The 14,988-nt window shown below is 35.5% G+C and overlaps 1 protein-coding gene across 1 annotated transcript in view; it reads right to left on the reverse strand.

The window, feature by feature from the left end:
- The window catches only part of LOC141437923 (lachesin-like), a 78,767-nt gene that overhangs the window by 19,380 nt on the left and 44,399 nt on the right, over window positions 1-14,988 (reverse strand). The window lies entirely within an intron of this gene.

Below are 14,988 nucleotides of genomic sequence, written 5' to 3' on the forward strand. Positions count from 1 at the left end.
AGAGTTCTGTTTACACTGGATATTTATATTTACATACCAACTTATTTTGGAGCTTTCGGTGAGCGAGTCTAACTCCCACTTGTCCGATTTTTTATTTTTGGCTTTGTCAGACACGTATATGTAAAGACTAAAAAGCCATATTTAAACAATTAGTAAAAAAAAAACAGTTTGATAAGATAAGACATGGCGAAAAGCAAAGCAGCTATACAGCTACGAGTAAAATTATGTAATTGCGCAAAGCTTTAAAAATAATGTAGTTATCACACGCTCGAATACGTAAATATGTTTGCACGTAACTGGATCTTGTAGTAGGTATTTGGATCTTCTAGATCTTGTGGTATTTGGATCTTGTTCCAAATAGCTTTCTAATTAGGTAAATCTGATTCTTAGTTAGTTAACACCTGTCGTCTGAGACAGTGCACAACCTCTCCGTATAATTGAATAGTAAACAAAGGAGCTATTATAAGCGCAAACTAAGCGTGGTATTTGATATGTAGGCAGGCGCGGTCGCATCCTATAATTTTGGAGGGGGTCTCTAATAATAATACATCGCGACTAGTGGCAAAACATTGCTTTATAATTTGAAATTTTTTAGAAGATTTTTATTTTGACGTGTGCTAATTTTTTTTTTCATGTCCCCTGTGCCCCCCCCCCCCTTTCGGACCGCGCCTGCATGTAGGTGGTCTAAATAAGTCTACGAGTAAATATATCGAGAAGGTACTTAGGTGGTTTGTTCCATACAAATTATCGAATACCTCGCATATCTCTAACATTGTTTTGAAGGAATGTCTTGAGGATAATTCGTAAAGGATGAACTACGAGCTACTCCCGCAAAATAGAAAAAAATGTTAACTTATTTATCATACCGAAATTGCAGTCAATCATCAATCAATCATTTATTTATTTCTACGTCAGTACCTCTACAATACAGTTTTTTTTAACCTTAAAATCAAACTAGGAAATATTTTCGATTTTTATTTTTACTTTAATAGGTACGTGTTTCTTCCTCAATGTTTTAAAAAAAGAACTGAGGCTGGTTATTGTTTTCGTGAATCGTGATTTCTCATTATCTACAATATACATAATAAATAATACAGAAATATAGTAGATATATAGATATAGTAGCAAGGTGGATTTTAATGGGCGCTACGGAGCGATCTTTTTGAAGCAACCTGAGTGTGTTACTTGGTGAAATAATATGGAAAAACGTTTTCTGTACGTCATCTCCTTTACGATACACAATATGACTACAAACTAAAAGTGATCGCAGTAATCATGGAGTGAGAAACTTACGAAAGCTTATAGTTAAAATACCACACACAGGACTTATCACGCTAACACACACGAGTAATATTTACGGCCACTGTAATGTTGCCGAAACGTCGAGGTAAATATTACTCGTGTGTGTTAGCGTGATAAGTCCTGTGCTATTTTGACTATAAGTGAAAATCACGAAAGTTTAAGATGTAAGAAAGCTTTCCGTTACTTTTTTGGTATGACCGAGCACATGTAGCGGAATTAGCTTTACCAAAGATGAGAAAACAGTAGCTACCTACTACCCGCAATCGTAACGCCAGTCTCATAACGTAATAGAGGTTTAGAGGTCGGTTGGTTTAGTAGCTTCTGAGACGAAGATCGAGTAAACTTTGTCTTGCCAATGTGCTGTTACTGCCAGATGGTTGAACATTTACATTAAGAACTTTCTATTATTGGACTTGTATGTTCGGTTGTTCTTACTTAGTATGGCGCAAGTGTGGCGCGATGTGCGGTCGATTAAATAAATATTTAAACTGCTAGTTCCATGTTCAAAATTGACAGGTTTTTTTAATTCATCATAATTATTTATAATAAAGTAAGCAGATTTTTTAAAATAATTTCGCGCTTTCCATTACGAATTACCAAATAAAAAAAAACTAGTTAGGACGAATCGAACCTAGTTTTCAAGTTTCGTTATACCTACAAATACGTACATACCATACCATGTTATACTTAGTTAGTTTTAGTTTCATATTTAACTATTGTTACCCGCGGCTCCGCTCGAATAGATTTTATTCTAGCTTACACGTAAATTCCAGAAAAAGGTAAATATTTATTTGACACTCTTCGGGAACTGTACCCTTTTTTGCGATAGAAGTTACTTCTAACATAAATATATCTACTGTAACAAAAATATGATTTTATTTATTTAAAAATCAATATAGGTACCACTATATACCTAAAAAAGTAAAACAATCTCGAGTGAAATTAATATTCCCAAAATGTATTTGTGTAAAGCATTTTACGATTCTCCACCTCACCTCTACGCTTGAATATTTATAATTTATTTCTATGTCCGAATTTAAAGAGCCATTTCACTGAAGATACGTTCATAAATTCAATGAAATTACCCATTTTTTCGAGTCCGAATTTAGAACCATTTTATGAAGAGTACCGATTCAGAGAGATTGCTCGCTAACTTTCAGCCTCTACCTCCCTTGATAAACTTTATATTTTTTTTTGTTTCTAGTATGAACTTTAATAGATGATTTTCACTGAAGACCACAGTTCTGAACCGCACCATGAAATACCATACACCACGCGTTTTTCGGCAGAATCTAATGACACGCAAGATGATCAAAGTTTATACCCAAAATTTAAAATGATAAAACTTTCGCGATTGATGGAATCCTTTATGTAAAACTACGAAAGCAAGCGAGGTAAAGAAACGCATTAAAAAGAGCGAAAAGCGCTCATCTGATGAATAAAGGCTCCGCGAGCATACGCGGAATCTTTCCCAGAAATTGTCAGCATCATGTTCAAGCTCCAATATAGCGACGTCGGCAAAACATTTGTTAATGAGTTTGCAATTCAAATTTATTCCGTCCCAACACGTTTCAACAAATAAAGTAAAAAACTACAGGCATGGAAAAGGTGTTGGAAGAAGAGGCTAAGGAACTTGAAAGGCTTTGAAAAAAAATCCTAATACGAATAAGTGCGAAGTGCAAGTAGCTTAAATTATAAAATGGTACGAAAGGTACTAATGAAAACGAAAATTACCTATAGTAAAAAAATATTGAAATCTCGATGTCCAATTAAAAACATGACGCGTTATAGTCTATTTACACCAACCAAAGCGACGTCGGCATCGAACATTTCGATATGTTAATGTTCTGATCTTTCAGTTTTTAAGTAGTGAATTTCGCACCCAACTCTTACACCTCCGTCAATAATATTTATTAAAAAAAAAGGTTTTATTAAAAAAAAATATATTTTTTATTTCACCAAAATTTTACTTGTACGGTATTTAAAACCTAAATGAAAATCCTAAACTGAAATATAGATATTGCAAACTAGCAGCTTAAAATAAAACTGGGAAACGCCAGGAAATGAAACGTGCTATACCGCTAAGTGCGAACGGTAACTATGAAATCCCTATAACCACAATTCAGCTTGTTTAAAAAAAGGAGTGACGATTAGCATAATATTCTCATCTTGATAGAATACAAGATTCTCGTCAGGTGGTATAAATATAAAACTAGCGATTAAATTGGAAATAAGGAACAAACTGACCGATATGTGTCATCTGGCATTCGTGTCTGTCTGTCCTGCTGTGTAGCGTTATCTAGTCGGAATGTGGACCCTATTCGAAATTTGGATTTTAATTCGATTTGATATTACTATTTTCAAACAATTTAGCAAATCTAGAATGGAAACTAGGATTTTCATCTTGTCTGCGACTTTCAATATTTTGAATTAATAAAATCTTTTCCACGCACATCCGTTATAAATTGACCGTGAATTGATAATCTAACTGTCATATAAACTGCACAGAAAAACCAAAAAAATAAGACCATTTCTAGAATAACCCAGGAATCCTCGGAAAATTCACGTGAATGGGCTTTACACCACTGCTGAACAACTGTACAGACACGAATTTCCCCTATGCACCACATATCTCAGCTTGTTTCTTTCTTATTTAGCCACTAAAGCAGTGACGCTAGCGACATAATATATCTCTATGTCTCTTGATAGATATCTCTTAGTTTCTCGATGAGGGCTACGGTATAGATGTCGCTAGCGTCACTGCTTAAGTGGCTAAATAAGAAACAAACAAGCTGAGATATGTGGTGCATAGGGGAAATTCGTGTCTGTACCGTTGTCCAGCAGTGGTGTAGCGGTATAGCACGTGGCACGGAATGCCGAGGACCTGAGTTCGATTCCCAGTGCTGGTTTTATTTTTCTGGTTTTCTGTGCATCTATATTTCAGTTTGTATTTTCAATTTAGGTTTTCTAGCAATGGTTCTTAGACATGTTTCATTTGCAGTGACAAAGTCTGGGGTTTTCCATCTTTTTGTTGGTTAGGTTACTTATATTAAATCAGCCTTTTTGTTCCAGCACTACGATTTTTTGCACGTTTTTTGAATGCTGAGTGCGTGATGATGATAGGCCTGATGATAAACTACTGAAATAATTAGATTTCAGTGCTAAAATTACATAATTAGCATTTTTTTCTCAAATTTTATCGCTGTAAAGAACCATGACAAACCTGTATTCAATGATTTAAAATATCAAGTAAATATGGTCGATGATCACAGTTATTAGTTAATAGCATTGCGTTATGGCTAAAGCATGGCAAAAAAAATGTAGAAACAAAACCAACCAAATATGAACAAAACATTAAGCACCATAATGTACTTGCGCATTTGTGGACGTAATGTATGGGCCTCTACACAATTGAATATAATATTGTTTTGAGGTTATTTCGAGCAAAAGTGCAAAGATTAAATGTTGTTTTTAACTGGAGATTGCGACAATTCTGTATAAAATGTTTTGCATAAACGAATATTAACATTAAGCAAGCGCTTTATTCAACTGAAAATTAAATGAAAGTTCCAGCTGGTCATTTGTCATTGGTTGCCTAGGCGACGCCGGTTCTGGGTGCAGGCTTTTATTAATATTTCCAGCGAGTCCAGGCTTTATTAGCAAACAACCGTCACTTGACTGATAAATTATTAATGCGGTAGCCGGCCGGCGCAGCTAGCTTCGTACGAAAGGAAACGGTTCGCCAAATAGTGCATGTTTGTACGCGCGATTTATTGAGAACCAGATTGTACCAGTGATATTTTAAACAAAAACAGATTTAGTAGTCAAATTTGCTTGGCGAATTTCTTAAAACACATCTATATGTATTTCTACGTCTGTAAAAATACTGTGCTGGGATGTACGTATGTCTATCTTACTAAACATTTTTGACACTGAATGCACTTCTTTGGAATGGTTGCTGTAGGTATTTGCATATATGTATATATTTTTTAAAAATAATGCTTCCAATAAAAGTAGTTGCGTTTGCTTTTGGGCATAAAACTCCCAAATGGTTTTTATGCCGTGGCTCTATAATTGTATCATTTTTCTAAAATATAAAATCTTGAAGTTAGCCGACATGATTGATGAATGTAAAATAGCAGCATTCGAATATTTCAGGTATTCATATAACTGCTTACTGTAGGTGGTTTCCTTGCATGGGTAATCGGGTATTTACCTAGTAGGTAATATAAAATAATAGGCAGGCAATGTATGAGGTAGATCGGACAGAATTTCGTCGATGCTATTATATTCTATGATTTCCCACCACTGACAGGGTTTTTGTCTAAGGAAGTGAATACTGAATACAGCCAGGAAATATGCGTATGTCAAAATCAATGACGAGGGTTTAGTACCGTGTAGCGCTAGCGTTTACAATGGGCTTACATGTAATGGTTGCATGTTACGCCAGTATAAATGTACCTTAAGAAAATATTTTGTGAGAAGCGTAAGCGTGCGGGCGGTAATGTGATCACCCACCTGCTTTTGTGTAAAGTAGGATAAGACCGCAGAGAGCAAGTGAAGGTAAATTTTATCCTGGTGCCATAATATCTTTTCACATAGCAAAATAATTTTCCTGCCCTGTAGCGGAGTCATGAAATTAGAAGAGGGAGAAAAATCCTACACTGTGTAAGTGCTTTATGTTGTTTGGATTCGGCAGGCATCATTAAATATTAAGTGATGTTCTGATGGAAAAAAAGTTTTATGTACCTGTAGGAGGAAGTAACAGTGGGATAAAATGATCATGTTGGTTGCACCATGAAACAGACTGAAAAAAAGTACTAAAACTATTTTGAAACGTCAGTCAGTAGATTCGTTTTTATAGGTATCGCTATTGACCGGAGATTGCAGCGGGCAGCTCATTAAATGGGCGGCAGCTCGAACTTTACGCTCGGCTGCATTGCATTTGCAGTTAGCAAAATCAGCCTGTAAAAATTACAGGATGATTTTCCTAACAGTTCTCTGCTAATAATACAACATACTCCTTTGAAAGCATCTTGAATAGTTTTGTATATTATTTTTATTTTCGTATTCTTTTTCTAATCATTTAAACTGGTAAAATCGTTGTTGTATTTCACTAAAGTTCTTCAAGTTCTGCAAGTATTTTGAATTATAAATTCTAAAAATTTAACTATATTTGAAGCTGGTATCTATCAATTAAACCTACGACGGGACAAAGAAGGCTGAAGAAGATGTTTAAGATTTGAGGTTGTATACTGCAGTGTCTGAAGACAAAATTCAGTACGTGTTATCAGTGATGACATACGGAACTAGACGCGGTCTCTTAGAATGAGCATCATAAGAAAATTCAAAGTCACTTTCAGAGTGATGGAGAAGAGTTTCCTTGAAGAGTGATCGAAACAGGAATAAGGAGATCCGCAGGAGAACCGACAGCTCTAAGAGTTGTCATGCCACTCTTAAGTGGCAGCAGGCCAGGTACACACACGTCATGAACGAATCTGTGTATTGCTTGTAGAATAAAAGACCGAAAGAGCTGTACGTTCTAGAATGGTGACCGCGTAGCGTAGCGTGGGAAGACCTCCAACAATATTGACCGACGATCTGGTAAAGGTCGCAGGAACCAGTTGGATGCGGGCAGCACAGGGCTTGTCTTTGGATCTCTTTGAGGCAGGCCTTTGTTTGAAAGTGGACGTCTGTTGGCCGATTATGATGACGATGATTAATTACCACACTCACCAACAAGCCAAAATCACTTGATTTAGTTTTGGATTTACGATTCGCTAGAAAGGTTTTCTTTCATTGTTGGCGCAGCTATCAGCTTCATCAAACTATAAACTTGGATGGGTTTATTGTCGCCAAAAGTGAAATGAGTAATTAAGTCGAATTGTGTTGACAAAGTTTGAATTTACCCCATTACTAGCTGTCAGACTGGTAGATGATTCCTGCCGTTTTGATGCATGAATTGAATCCTCAGGTTTACGTAGTATAAACTTACACAGGTAAATTTTCCCGATTCAATCGCTCGATAAAATGAAAAATGTTTTATCTTGTTCATGGCGCAAAATAGTTACGAAGATTTTTTTTTTATATTGTTAATGCGGCGGATACTATCTGTTACAAAACTAAGTGAGCCAAAGTTATTTGTTTTAAGTTGTTTGTTAATGGTTCAATTTTAACTCTAATATTTACCAATCTTAATTATTTAACGTTATTTATTTATTTAATCGTATGGCATTTTATAAATATAGGCATTAGAGCAAAATACTTAAACTACTAAGCCACGCAACTGCATCAGGCGTGGGTGGAGGGAGTCTCCACTCTGTGAGTGCGGGGAAGAGGAACAGACAATGAAACACATCATCATGCGCTGCCCCTTACACTCCTATCCTGGACCCGCCGAAGACTTGGATTTAACGTTATTAGAGTTATGTACGTGTTTATGTATAGTCACGTGCATTAATATGTAAGCATTTCTTCATTTCCAAAAGTATGCATGCAATTCGTTATTTTGGAATGCTTGTAAAAAAGTATATAATTAATATAGTGTTTATACATATAGACTTTTGCGACTTTATGAGCGTCTCTTTACCCGAGGAGCTTCCTTGGGTCAAATGATTGGGTTTTAAGTTCACAACCATACCCATTTAAAATTTACTCGAAAATAGGATCACACTGCCCTGTTTATCATCTTCAACGTGGCATATTTAATTAGCCAACTGTAAAGCCTTTTCAATAATTTTCATTGTGAAAGGAGAACACTAAGGTAAAATTAAACAAAAATGATTAAAGAAAATCTCATTGTGATATATTTAACAGTATAAGACCCCTCTGCGGAGATCAATGGAGCTGGGAGGAAAGCCTATTTGTACAGTTAATTACGCTTGCCAAAAGGAAAGAAGATTAAAAAAACCTGATCGCTTCTCAGAGCAGTCAATGATTGATTTAACGATTATGTTTTTTAAACGGGATTTCTTTTGTTGGAGTAAACTTTTATACCCACGAACGGTTAGCATTTTAGGGAGAGAAATAAATGTTTGAAGTTGTGCCCGTGGCAGACTCCCTATCCCATGGGAATTTTGAGAAATCTGCCCTTTTCCTTGTCTACACCACGAAGGGAAACACTTCTGCAGAATTTCAGCTTTACAAGAGTGCGGGCTGAGCGTGGATGAGTCCAGTTAGGACTTTTCTTTTTACGACTCCCAATGCAAAAGTGTTCGTCTACTTGTAATACTGAAAGTAACGTTTGTTTAAAATTGAAATATAGATTAGTTTAAGAGTCTCATAAAAATAATAGGTACATTATTAATTCAAAATCTTTATTTCCAATACAATAATAAATAATAAACAAACTTATTTCATTATTATAAAAATAATTCTTCCACCGATGTCCACGCATTAAAGTTCGGCTACCGTAGTAAGTCCCGCAAAAAGTTCGTCTACCACTTATTTGAATCTTCTTTACTACCAAAACTGCCTTAAATTCTCAACGGCATAGTAGTTCTTCACATTCTTCTGGAGTTGTTGAAACCCAAACTGACTAATTTTTCTCTTTAAAATCTGCTTTTGATCTTGATAGAAAATTGCGTCACTTTTTCTTCATTTGCCACCACAGGGTTTCAATAGGGATACAAGTCTGAACTGTTCCGTCGAATGGTCGTCGCTACTCCATCGTAGGGATATTTTTTAGAGCTAAGCCAGGCCATCGTCGCCTTTGCTGTAAGACAGGAAGCACCGTCTTGTTGAAAAGTGAAGGCATTTTGATGTTTCAAATTCGATATGGATGGCAGTAGACTCGTTTCCAATATGTTTTGGTATTTCATCTCATTAACAGTCCCTCCTACAAAATGCAGGCGACCCACACCTTGTGCTGACATGCAATCCCAAAATGATTACCGAGCCAGGAAACTTCACCTTTGTCTTAATTCAAGCTATATGAAATACTTCGTTTTTAGTTCGAATGATTTTTTTCCGTTCATGACCGATAATTATATCAAATTTGGATTCGCCACACCATATTATTTGCCACCACTGATCAGCAGTCCAGTTTAAGTGATCGAGAGCGAATTTTAATATATTTTTTTCTGTAGTGCGGTGAGTAATGGTTTTTCTTTAGCTGTATAAAAATCAAACCAATTCTATTCAGAACTCTTTTGCAGGTATCGACCGATACATCTTTCTTAATCATATCACGCCAGTTCACTGTAAGTTTTGCTGCCTGAGCACGACGGTTTTTCTTGATAATTTTCTTCAAGACCCTATTTTAGCTGCACTCTTAATACGACGGCGGCCCCGTCTCTTCAATAAATAAGCTGTGCCATTCTTTCCATAATTCTGGATAATTGAGTGGATAGTTGACCTATTCAGGTGTAAGTCTTTGGTGATTTGGTAAATAAATTTTCCACTATTACTACTAGAAATTTTAAGTTTTCGCATTTCTTCAGCAATGGGTTTTCCACGACCCATATTGATCAAAATAATTAATGAAACTAACGAATACTTACTTGGAACATGACTTTTTATACCCTGTTACATCTTTACTGTCAAATAATATAGATTTTTAATTTGAACCATATTTATTTTGCTATATAAAAACTTAACAAATAGTTAACGCTAGCCATAGACGAACTATTTTGCATCAAATAAGAACTAGACGAACTGTTTTGGGTGAGCTTTCGTAAAGTATTATATCCAGAATATCTTTAATTTTAAAATATTCATTATTTTATTACTGCCCAATTAACGACATTTTGATGGAGTATTATACAATATAAATTGTTTATAGCTAAATGGACTTCTGTAAAACATCAAATTGATATTTTATTTAGATAAGCTTCAAAATGTATGACTAGACTAACTCTTTTGCATTGGGGCTCATACATATTAAGACTTATGGAAGGAAACAAGAGTTGCAGAATGTAAAACAAAGTATGTATATTGTTTTTGGTAAGCGACACAAGAATAATAATGGAACAATATTCAACACACACACACAAACATCACGCCTGTATTCCCTAATGGGGTAGGCAGAGCACACGAAACGTTACCGCTTCGGAGCCACTTTTAGCAATTTTAGGTTTTAAGTTTGTCAAAAATGGTACAATAGTGACAGGTTGCTAGCCTGTCGCCTACAATATTCAAATATACAAAATATACACAAATCAAAAAACATAAAGGTTAAACATTAAGAGTTACTAAAAAATACATTCTATCACTTCTCATGTGCGTTATAATTAAACCACTGAACATCAAAAAGGCAGGTCTAGTTGCAGACAAGTAAGGTCACTCCCTCGCGGTTCCTCGCAATCTAATACATCCGACTCCGAACCGTAGATTAACTTAATTTTCTTAACGGTAATAACTTGCTCTGCCATATCAAAGGTACAAAATTAATGTTACCTCGCGCGTATGACATCTACATTATAATTTATTCCAAATTTTGTCCTTATTCACCTTTTGAGCGTTAAAATAACTTTTGCCGCCATACTTTATGGTTTCAAAATAATATTGCTTTAACAAATTACGATTGCTCTATATTCGACAATCTGAAGAACACTATTGTTTAAATAATTTTCGCTGCCGAACTTACGAGTACTTACTTGGTGTACCCTAAAGAAAAAAATATGATGATAATGACAAGTCATTAGTGATTGCGTCAGAACGAGAGTTGTGGAGGTCAAGAGGGGAGGCTTTTTGACAAGTACTTATTATATTTTCTTTATAAATTTCAACTTATCTAAGTCAGTTAAAATATGTGCTGCAAAATTAACGAAAAAACCCGTACCCAAGTAAAAAGAAATGATGAAAAATATGTAGAGTTGCTACATACATCATATGAAAATATGTTTTGAGTACCAACAGAACACAGGAAAGACTGGAGTTCCCGTTTTGTTTATAACATAAAATCAACTTTTGCGAACAAATTTGGAATAAAGAGGCGAATTAATTTTTCATGTCAAAAAAATGAGCCAGCCGTTTCAAGCTTCATTAAAAATTTTTGGCCACAACTCGATGCCGCTGGAATTAACTTTTCTCATTTCTCATTTCCGTAATGACTTCTAATTGAAGAAAAGATAAAAGTGGTTTAGCGCGCGACTAAGCTAGCTGGCGATAGAACTGAACTGCGTCGCAGTTGGGTTTTGCAAATTGCTTTTGTACTTAAAACTCAATTAGTTTTCGCCCTCGATCTTAATTTGGTTTAATACGTAAATGTGTGTAAGTATCTACAAACAACAGGAACAATATTAGGCAGCTCAGAAATAGACAGAATAAATTAGGTAGGTTAAACAGTCTTACATTTAAGTAAAAAAAAAACAATTTAGTAGATGCTTATCGTAACAGTCCAACGTGATAAATATTCTATCTTACGCCTTCAAGTTTCCAAGTTTGCAAAGTCTCAAAAGGTTACAAAAAGTAATCAATTACGTAAGATTGTCTTCTTAAGAGCTTCTTGTAAAGTTTTGCAGTAAGATTTGGTATAAAGTGAGGGTCACGTACAAGTGAGTGATATCACGTCTACGGCTCATCAGCGGGTGCACGTGACGACTTAGCACAAACAGATTTCACAACACGCCCACTTTAACTAGACCCCCACAGGTTCACTGTCCCCCTCTTCCGTCTCCCTCGGGATAAGGCAAAAAGAGAGGGCTGAGAGCTGTTATTATAATGGTGATGTTATACGCAAAAGAGCGGCCCGCTACGGTTGCGCTACAAAGTTTTCTTTCTCCCTACTTTATTAGGCCATTAAGAGATCCCATGACGCGCAATTGTGCTTTTTCGTGTTTATCCTGACGACTGTATTACGAACACTTTTCATATACAGTCAAGAAATCAGAAGAATTATGACCTCTTAAGCTTACTTTTTAAAAGTTTTGTGAATATTAATTTATCCTCGCAGGGCTACAAAACTTTTATTTTAATTAATAAACATTTAATAAGTCTAACCGCATACGTCCGTGCCGACGCTTTAAAAAATCCATTGCAGTCCGCGCTCTAAGCGTGAGGATCCAAAGCAACTGGCTAGCGAACAGAATGCGATGTGCAACAAGACAGAAACATTTGAACCTGTTCCTTTTATCTCGTGTATATTATTTGCGTGTACGAGTTGTAAGTACCGACATTACTTATTGATTTCTGTATTCCGGATTTGTGCTAAGAAATATTTCATGTACCGAATGTAGTAGGTACATACTATACTAGCTCATGTCCGCGGCTTTGCCCATTCCTGATTTTATACAATTAGGTACGCTTTCATACAAACCTTGTACTTACAATTATAGATACATATTATTATTACAAAAATACAAATAATGTAAATCTATGGAACCGTTCAGAAGTTGTCGCCCTTTGTAAGATTTTCTCTTCTAATTAGGGTATACCTGGGTTTCATTTCGTCTTTGTATTTAATTGCTATGTGCAATAAGGAGTTTGTATACTTACATACAAACAAGATTTCTCATTAAAGCAGTAGATTTCCATTTAATGTGGAGCAAGATTTAGATGAGTAGCACCAATTATAATCACAAACGTTATATAGGTACAGAGGACATCATTAATGAACAAAACAGAGTATTTTCATTTTCAACAAACAAAAAAACAAACAAAAGGCACTACTACTGAGAATATTTAAAAATGTACTGAGAATTAACGTCGGTACGAGTATAACAAAGAGCCAACTCTGTAGAGCGCTCTAAAAGCTCGGACTATGCTGTGCAATAAAATTAAATTATTTTATTAGCAAATAACTCCACATGGACGTGACAGCTCTTGATGAAAAACAAACGAGAGAATGAAACAAGCCAAAGCTGCATAGTATTTTTGGTATTTCACTAAAAATAACCTAAAGTCTGAGCACAGGACCACTCAAGGTAGAACCGTGTCTACAGTACCCGAGCTAATAAGTCCCAATTAACTGAGACATAACAGCACTGCACTGGTATGACTAAAGTGGGAGAAGTAGGTAAGTAAAGGTAACTTAACGATACTAGATCGTTTTGCTCTAAGGTTACGTTCAGGAACACCGGCTTCTGGATATTTTTTCTCAGAGCGCTTAACTTACGCTTAACACGAAGTACCTTTCAGGGGATCATTTGTACATAAAAACATAACCCTCTTTCAGGCAATTTTTTAAACTAGCCCATCGAGTGAGTACTGGCCCGTAAAGCTATAAGGAGGTGCAGATTGAAATACCATCCGGAGATCAGAAAAACTTAAAAAAAACTTCGATTTTGCTGATCAAGCGTATTGCTAATAACAAGAGAAAAAACAAATAATTACATATTACTATCGGGTACGTATTGTAGTCTAAAATTAAAAAAAAAAACTAACGTCAAATAACCTTCGTTCAGAATCCCTAAAATCTAAATACCTAATGATTTTAAATACCTACAACTAACATCTACCTACGAATTACCTAAGTTTAAAATACCTATTGGAGTAAATGTCTAATGTTTAAAATATAAACAGCTATGACACCTAACTTGGATACACCAACATATGAAATACCAAAATGGTCAAAATATCTAAAGTGACGCACTTGCGAGCTATTTGTATGAAGTAGTAGATCAGGTTCCGCAAACGTAAGAGAGGGGGTAGATTGGTAAAATTAAGCGCGCGAGCTGTTACAAAAAAACCCAAACATCGAAGGCTAAGACGGGACCTACGCTGAGATTCGCTCCCGCCTTAGCCTTCTGAACCTAAACTATATGAGTCGCTTCTGCCCTGAAACGTCTTGCTCGCTCGCTTCACTCGATCGCTGTCAGCGAGGCACCAGCTAGGGGATTTTAAAAATAAATAAATGTGGGCGATGGGATGTACTTATGACACCTACTTTTGGTACCTCGATGGCAGCGAGTGAGCGGAGCGTGCGAGGAAGACGTTTCAGAGCAGAAACGACTCGGATAGTTTAGGTTCAGAAGGCTAAGGCCTTAGCCTTCGATGTTAGGTATTTTTTTATAACAGCACAGAAAATGATAAATGTGAATCTATCCCCGCTTGAAAAATTCGGAATGTTGTCATTAAAAAATAAATACAGCAGCCTTTGGTGTAACGATGGTTTCGGTATTTTGACCGCTAACATACCATGTGGCATTTTAAGATTTCGGTATTTTGAATGTAGGTGAAAAATCTTTAGGTATTTAGATTTTAGTCATTCTGAACGTTGGTTATTTTACGTTTTTTTTTAATTTTAGACATTGCCATACGTAACCATTTTAAGCTTTCGGCATTTTGAATATAAGTGAAAAAAGCATTAGGTATTTAGATTTAAGGGATTTTGGACGTAGGTTTTTTTACGTTAGTTTTATTAATTTTAGACATTGCAATGCCCATTACTATAATTACAACCAACACATAATTACAATTATTATCATTACGATATGGAAGTTGTACATCACTTCTTGCATGACTGTAACAGATCATAGTTGTAGAGATGGTTGGATCTTGTTTTGCCTAACTTTTTGCCTATTTTCGCTTTGCCTAATTTTAGATAAACTAATGTAAGTTAACCTAATGGCTCATTTTACCTAATTTTCATTTTAGTGAGTCATATTGTATACAACTTACTTTGCATAATTTTGTTTCGCCTTATTTTAAATGACCTAGTTTTCATTTTGTATAAACTTATTTCGTATACTGTTTGACTGACATAATTCTTTTTAGTCTAACATAAGTTCTAATTTTAGTAAAAAC

Source organism: Choristoneura fumiferana, chromosome 18 (assembly GCF_025370935.1).
Source record: "Choristoneura fumiferana chromosome 18, NRCan_CFum_1, whole genome shotgun sequence".
Taxonomy (NCBI): domain Eukaryota; kingdom Metazoa; phylum Arthropoda; class Insecta; order Lepidoptera; family Tortricidae; genus Choristoneura; species Choristoneura fumiferana.